This window comes from Microcebus murinus, chromosome 2, assembly GCF_040939455.1.
Source record: "Microcebus murinus isolate Inina chromosome 2, M.murinus_Inina_mat1.0, whole genome shotgun sequence".
Classification (NCBI taxonomy): Eukaryota; Metazoa; Chordata; class Mammalia; order Primates; family Cheirogaleidae; genus Microcebus; species Microcebus murinus.
In genome coordinates this window covers 108411724-108418724 of record NC_134105.1, presented here as the reverse complement: position 1 = coordinate 108418724, position 7001 = coordinate 108411724, and the positions used below count along the sequence as shown (strand labels likewise).

Below are 7001 nucleotides of genomic sequence, written 5' to 3'. Positions count from 1 at the left end.
CCGGGCAGGTAAAAGAGTACCTCCCTTATCAAGATGATGAAGAATAAAAATGTGTGCTCACTTCAGCAGCACATATACTAAAAATTGGAACAATACAGAGAAGATTAGCACAGCCCCTGCGCAAGGATGACATGCAGATTCCTGAAGCGGTCCATAACAAAATAAATAAATAAAACAAAATAAAAGGCTTACTTTTTTTTGAAACTTGAAAGATGTCCAAGGTCCTTCAGAGGGAGAGAAGAAATAATCAGTGAAGTCAGGGCAGGTAGAGAAACACATCTAGGGTGTCCAAAATCAGCAAGAAAATGAGGGGGCATGTCACGGAAGGGAACGCTGATCCATCTAGAGCAAGAAATCTACCAGAGTCTACTGAGTCCGGATTGCACTGGGGAGGATCACAGCTGAAACAAAAACTAGAAACATGTGTATGGATATCTACGAGGCAAGTAAGAGAAGAGCTTTACAAGCAAAACTAAATTTAAATTTCACTCTATTCCAGCTAATAAAATATAGACTTCCTGATTCTTACATTTCCTTGCATCTTTTTTTTTTTTTTTTTTTTTTTGAGACAGAGTCTCGCTTGTTGCCCAGGCTATAGTGAGTGCCGTGGCATCAGCTTAGCTCACAGCAACCTCCAACTCCTGGGCTCAAGTAATCCTTCTGCCTCAGCCTCCCGAGTAGCTGGGACTACAGGCATGTGCCACCATGCCCGGCTAATTTTTTATATATATATATTAGTTGGCCAATTAATTTCTTTCTATTTATAGTAGAGACGGGGGTCTCACTCGTGCTCAGGCTGGTTTTGAACTCCTGACCTCGAGCAATCCGCCCGCCTCGGCCTCCCAGAGTGCTAGGATTACAGGCGTGAGCCACCGCGCCCGGCCTCCTTGCATCTTTTAAACCTTCTCTGTATTTATTTTCAATGGCACACTCTCTTCTCTTGGCCTCTGCGACTCTACATTCCTGTTTTCCTCCTTTTGCTCCTTTTTTTCTAGCTGCTTCTCAGTCTCCATGTGAACCTCTTCCTCCTCTGCAGGACCAGTGAAGGCTGGAGCTAAGGCTCAGACGTGGGTCCCTTTCACTTCTCCATCTATGTGTCCCCCTTATCTGATGTCAACCATTCCCATTTCTATAAGCTAACAGTTCCCAAACTTATACCTTTAGCCCTGGCCTCCTGGCTTACATCACTAACTGCCTACTTGGCATCTCCACTTGTATGTCCCATCAAAGTTGTTTTTTAAAAAAAAAAGTCAAAACTCTTAATTTTTTCTCTCCAAGCCTTTTCTTCTACTACTCTTTTTCACATCAGTAAATGTCACCATTGTTATGGGACATTCTTGATCGGATCCCCTTTACAGGCCTGAAGACCACCCAGTACTCACCATGTAATTAATCATTTTCTTTTCTTGTGAGAAACAAATGGGTTTAACCAATGATAACTAACCCATTGTTCTGAAGGTAAATATTAATACATTAAGACCTGAATGCCTCATTCCCAAAGATACATTATGCATTTTGTAAGCAGGGAAGAAAACATGCAATGCTTAAGAAATTCCTATCAAAAAAATATTTTTTTTGTCCAGAAAGTTTGTTCTTTATTATTTTTATTGGAGAATGGAGGAAACTGTAGACCCATTAAACTGCTTTGATTGAGGTAAGAAGGCTGTAATTAGCTGTCCTAGGAAGGTAATGAAAGGGAATAAAAATCCTCTCCCTTTTTCAGCAGCCCCAGTCACACCCACTGGGCGGTCACAGTCCTTTGTCATGGCCTACATTCAAGACCTTTACTCACATCTCCACCTCTTCCTTCACAGCATTCCAGCCACACCATTCTTCATCCAGCTCCTAGAGTAATCCAAAAGGTCCTTCCTGCTTCTGCGCCTTTGCACTTTCAGTTTCTTCTGGAACATCATCTGCACACACGCACATATGCACACACTGCACACATGCACACACGCACACACACGCACGGAAGCTGGCTAATCCTTATTCATCCTTCAGGACCCAGTTTCTACATCACTTCTCCGGAGAAGCCTTCCCTAACATACTCACCCTCACCCCCAGCTAGGTCAGTTCTCTCTGTGACATGGTCTCATAGCTCCCTGTATTTTGCTAATCATTTATAACAATTGTAATTTTATAAGCATTTATGTAATTGTATATACATATATTATACATGTCTATATATCTATCTCCACTGGACCCTAAGTCCTAAGAGAATAAGGACAGTGTCCCCAGAACTTCACCTGGTATCCTAATCTATCAAAGCAGACACTCACTAAATACTTGCTGAATACACATGAACAAACAATAGATAGGAAGTAATTTTAGTGGATAGGGGTGGTGGATAGAAGTTTTAAAGACTTGAAAGAACAGGAGTGCAGAAAGAATGAACTAAGATTGTTAGAATGCAACCAACATTGGGGAATGTTGAGAACCTAGTAGGGGTTCCTTCCACACAGAAGGGACAGGTCTTCAAAGGAATCAAGCCAGGATGACAAACCCCAAACTTCCTCATCACAATAACGTGATCTGCCCCTGAAATCTCAAATTTGAAATTACCCCTCCCCCTCTTTCTTCCACTCCCCCTATACCCACTCGTGTTTCTTCCCCTCGCCCCTATCTGACTACCTTTAATTCCTTGTTCACAGATGAATAAAGCCATTATTAATACTATATGTACCCTCTTCCTTAGCTTTCAGCTCTGCTGGGCCAATATCCAGTCCAAAGTATTCCCTACCCCCATCCTGATTTCGCTAACCTGTAAAGCCCATAAGAGGAAATCACGAACCATGCAGCACACCACAAGTCCATTCAATTTCTCTTTGGGCCTTTGTTCCATTCAATGATAGTTTTACTCCTCCAGGTATTCCACACTTTCTCCACACTTTACATATTCTCGATCCTACCACCCTATCACCTATCCAGTGGTTCCTAACGCCTTGGCTGCTCATTTGAATCACCTGGGGATTTTTAAACTACCAAAGTCAGGGCCAACCTTCAGAGATACTGATTTAATTGGTCTAGGGTGGGACTCAGGCAACACTATTTTTAGCTACCCAGGTGATTCTAGTGTACCATTCCCTCCCATACACCCTCAATTCCTTTGTCCCTCAACTTTGTGTTGTACCCAAAAGGCCAAAAAATAATATTAAATAGTAATAATAAAAGTCAATAATTTTTAAATCCAACTCTTTGAGTCGTTCATGCCTGAGTTTGTACAACTAAAGGTCGCTGGAGGAAAGCACATAACCTCGCTGATTATTCCCATTTAAATTTATGATCCTTAACCTCAATGCTGCCAGTAAATTATACTTTATTGCCCTAGTTCATTCTGTCACTTTCCTAGACAACTAGAAGATGAAAGCAGGGAAATAATAGGGAGCATGAATCTTCCAATACTTCCACAACCATCTTCACTCTTAGCTTCCTCATTGATAAAACAGAAGCCATCTGAAGACTGTTTCTATACACTTTCACCATGACATCTACCTACCTGCCTAATTCTGTATCTTGTTCTGTCTTCTCTTCTGCTACTATGGACAAATTAACTGTGCTTCTAGCAAGAGGCAACTCCTCTACTTATGCACTAGACTCCATCTCTTCTCACATGCCCAAGGACATCACTCCAGCAATTCTCCCCTTTCTCTCCCTGCTTTCACAAATTCCCTCTCTACTGGATCTTTCTCGTCACATTACAAACATGTTTTTATTTCTCTCATCTAATCAAAAACAAAACAAAACAAAAATCCCTTGAATCCACTTCTCTCTCTAGCTACTGCCCCATTTCTCTCCTTCCTTTACAGCAAAATTCCTATTTCTCTCCTCCCACTGTCTTGGCCCATTAAAACACTCATTCCTCAACTTGCTTGATCTATCAGCAACATTCGATATGGTTAATCCTTCCCTCCTTGAAATATTTTCTTCAGTTATCTTCCAGGACGCCTGGAAGATCACTTTTCTGATTTTCTTCTGACCTACTGGCCATCCCTTAGTCTCCTTTGCTGGTTTGTCCTCCTCTTCTCTGCCTTTTAACATCAGGTTGTATCCAGGGCTCAGTTCTTAAAATGTTTCTCTTTTCTATTTATTCCCAAAGTATTAACTCATCAGTTTAAATACCATCTACAGGATCATGACTCCCAGATTTATATCTCCAGTCCCACTTCACCAATAAACTCCATTATTTATTCAACTACCTCAAGACTTCTACACCTGAATGTCTAATAGGTATCTCATATTTAATTGGTCCAAACATTACCTCCTAATTCTCCCCCCAACTTGTTTTCCCCACGCTCAGTAAATTGCATCTCCATCATTCCAGTTACTCAGGACAAACTCTCTGAGTTTTCTTTTTGCTCAAACCCCATGTAAATCCATCGCCACAGGCTATTGGTTCCCCAATAGCATATAGATTCGTAATCAGCTACTTCACTGCTGCTACCCTGGTCCAGATCATCATCACCTCTCATCCAAATTACTGCAATAGCCTCCTAATCTGGTTGCCCTGATTCCTATTTTGCTCTTTTCAATCTATTTTCAACAGGGTGGTCCTTTTATTATAAAACTTTGGTCAGAATATATCACTTCTTTGCTCAACCCTCCTGTGACTCTTCATCTCCCTCCAAGTAGAAGTCAGGGTCCTTAAAATAGCATATAACTTGCATGACTTCACCTTCACCCTCACCATTGCTTCTCCAACCTCAGTTCCTACTAATTTTCTCTGCATGCTCTCAGCTCCAGCTACAATGGCCTCCTTGCTGTTCTTTGAACATGATGAACACACTCCTACCTCAGGGCCTTTACACTTGGTATTTCCACTCACTGGAAGGTGATTGTTCCAGACAGTCACGTAATTCATTCCCTCTTTGAGGTCGGAGCAGAAAAACACAGTTAGAGCTGGAGATATATAGACTTGGGAGCCATTTTATTTGGGTGGCAGCTACAGCCATGGTATTGGTAAGATCACCCAGGGAGTGTTCAGTGAAAACAGAAGATGATCACACACAGAGCCCTATGTAACACCACTGAGGAAGAGAATCCTAGGAGAAGGGAAAAAAGGAATTGATGGAGAGTTAGAGGAACCAAAAAATCTTCTAATTCTCAAAATTAAAGGGAGAGAAGAGTTCCAAGAAATAGAAAACTTATAAGTAAATTCTGCAGAAAACTTAAGTAATATATGAGTTTGGTAAGTAGGAAGTGATCAGGGACTTTCCATTCACATTGGTAGGGTTGACTCTGGTACACGAAGAGTTGAGAAATGACTGGAAGAAATGGAAGTAGAGAATGAAATTGAAGATTATTCTTTTGAGAAGCTTAGTTTAATAGAGAAAGAGAAAATGTAGCTGTTAACTAGGGGGTGAATATAGGTACATGAGAAAGGTTTTATTCTTTTGGGATGTCTGCCTTTTTTTCTTTTAAGGTAAAAAAAGTTTGAGCGTGTTTATAGACCGAAAGATAGGAGGTACAAGAGGTAACAGATTCAGGAGAGGAAGGGAATAATTGATGTCACAAAGTTATGCAAAGAGGATTCAATATACATTCAACAAATGTTTACGGTGTGCCTATTACCACATGATGGCAAGTGTTGGGGTACAATAATGAGTAAAGTAAACATCAGGTAACTTGTAGCACAATGGATATGGGTGAAGTTAAGACCACCACTGGAGGTCCTGGTCTAAAAACTAAAAGGAAAAACAAGGAAAGGAGGAAAAGTTGACTATAGGAAATTGAAGAACTTTGAATGTGATAGCCTCAATTTTCTTAGCAAAGCAAGAGACTACAAACTGTTGAGAGTGAGGGGAATATGAGAAGGAAGCTTAAGGAAAGTACGAGAGGTTAAACATTTGCAATGATAATTAAAGGGAATAGGAGAGGAAGCTAAAAAACCAAAATAAAAAGAACTAACAAACAGCTCTGAGTGTTAGGTGATATTAAATGCCATTTGTTTGTAGAAGCTCTATTGTCTATTTGTGGTTTTTATCCAATAACACTCAGCATTCAAATACAGAATGATTTGTAGAGCTAGCAGATGGCTGGTGGTTTGTAGGGCAGGTGAAAAGGTAAAATATAGTGCTGTAATCCAGAGAAAAATCCAAGTTTCTTACTTGGGTTTGTTCACTTCCAACTCTTTTTTGCCAAACTCTAATACAGAGAAGAGGCTAAACAGTTAATTTCCCAGCCCCCCTGCAGCTAGGGGAAGCCACGTGACACACTTCTAGCTAATGAGACATAAACAGAAGTCTATAAATTCTGCCTCTTCCACTTCCCTCTGCCTAGAGTACAGTCATGAGACCTAGAGAAGTGCAGCCCCTTGGCAACAAGTAGGAGGACAAAGTCAACATAGTAAAGATGACAGGGCAGACATGTAGAAAGAACCTGGTCCCTGATGGTATTGCTGAGCTGCCATATCAGCTGTGGACTGTCCTACTCCACCCTCTGTCATGTGGGACAAATAAACCCTTATTACGTAAGACACATTTTTTTGTGTATTTTCTGGTGATGTGCAACCAAATGCATTCATAACTAAAACAGAGGTTGAGGCTAGGTAAAGGTGTTAATCACAAAACCAAAAATATTATAAAGTAGTGCAAGAAAAAAAAAAGGTGGGAGAGGATTTTTTTGGCTTATATAGCTGGAAAGTCTAAGTGATAGACCTTGCCTCAGGTAAAATGGAATCCACGGTTCCAATAATGTCATAAGAATGTTATCTCTCTTTAGTCTCCCAGCTCCGCTTGCCTTTGCTTGACTTCATCCTCTCCAAATACAACAGGACAACCACCAGCAGTTCTATTCTTGCACATTCCTTAGAGCTCATGACCCCATAAGCAGGCTCTGGCCCTTTTTCTCACAGTTTACTTATCAGTTCCCAAAAGAAGTCGCTTGGCCAGTCTGGGTCAGGAGCCCACACCTGTGGTGGCAGTGGTTAGGCCACATAATCAACAGCCCCACCAACACAATGTGGAGTGGAAAAAGAGCCATTCCCAAAAGATGTAGGTGTTTCA

General features: G+C 41.0%; 1 non-coding gene across 1 annotated transcript; it reads left to right on the top strand.

The window, feature by feature from the left end:
- The first annotated feature begins 53 nt into the window (after positions 1-53).
- LOC142869734 (U6 spliceosomal RNA) lies at positions 54-161 on the top strand. The gene has a single exon (XR_012918305.1). It is a non-coding gene; the product is annotated as a U6 spliceosomal RNA (small nuclear RNA).
- Positions 162-7001: the final 6840 nt, after the last annotated feature.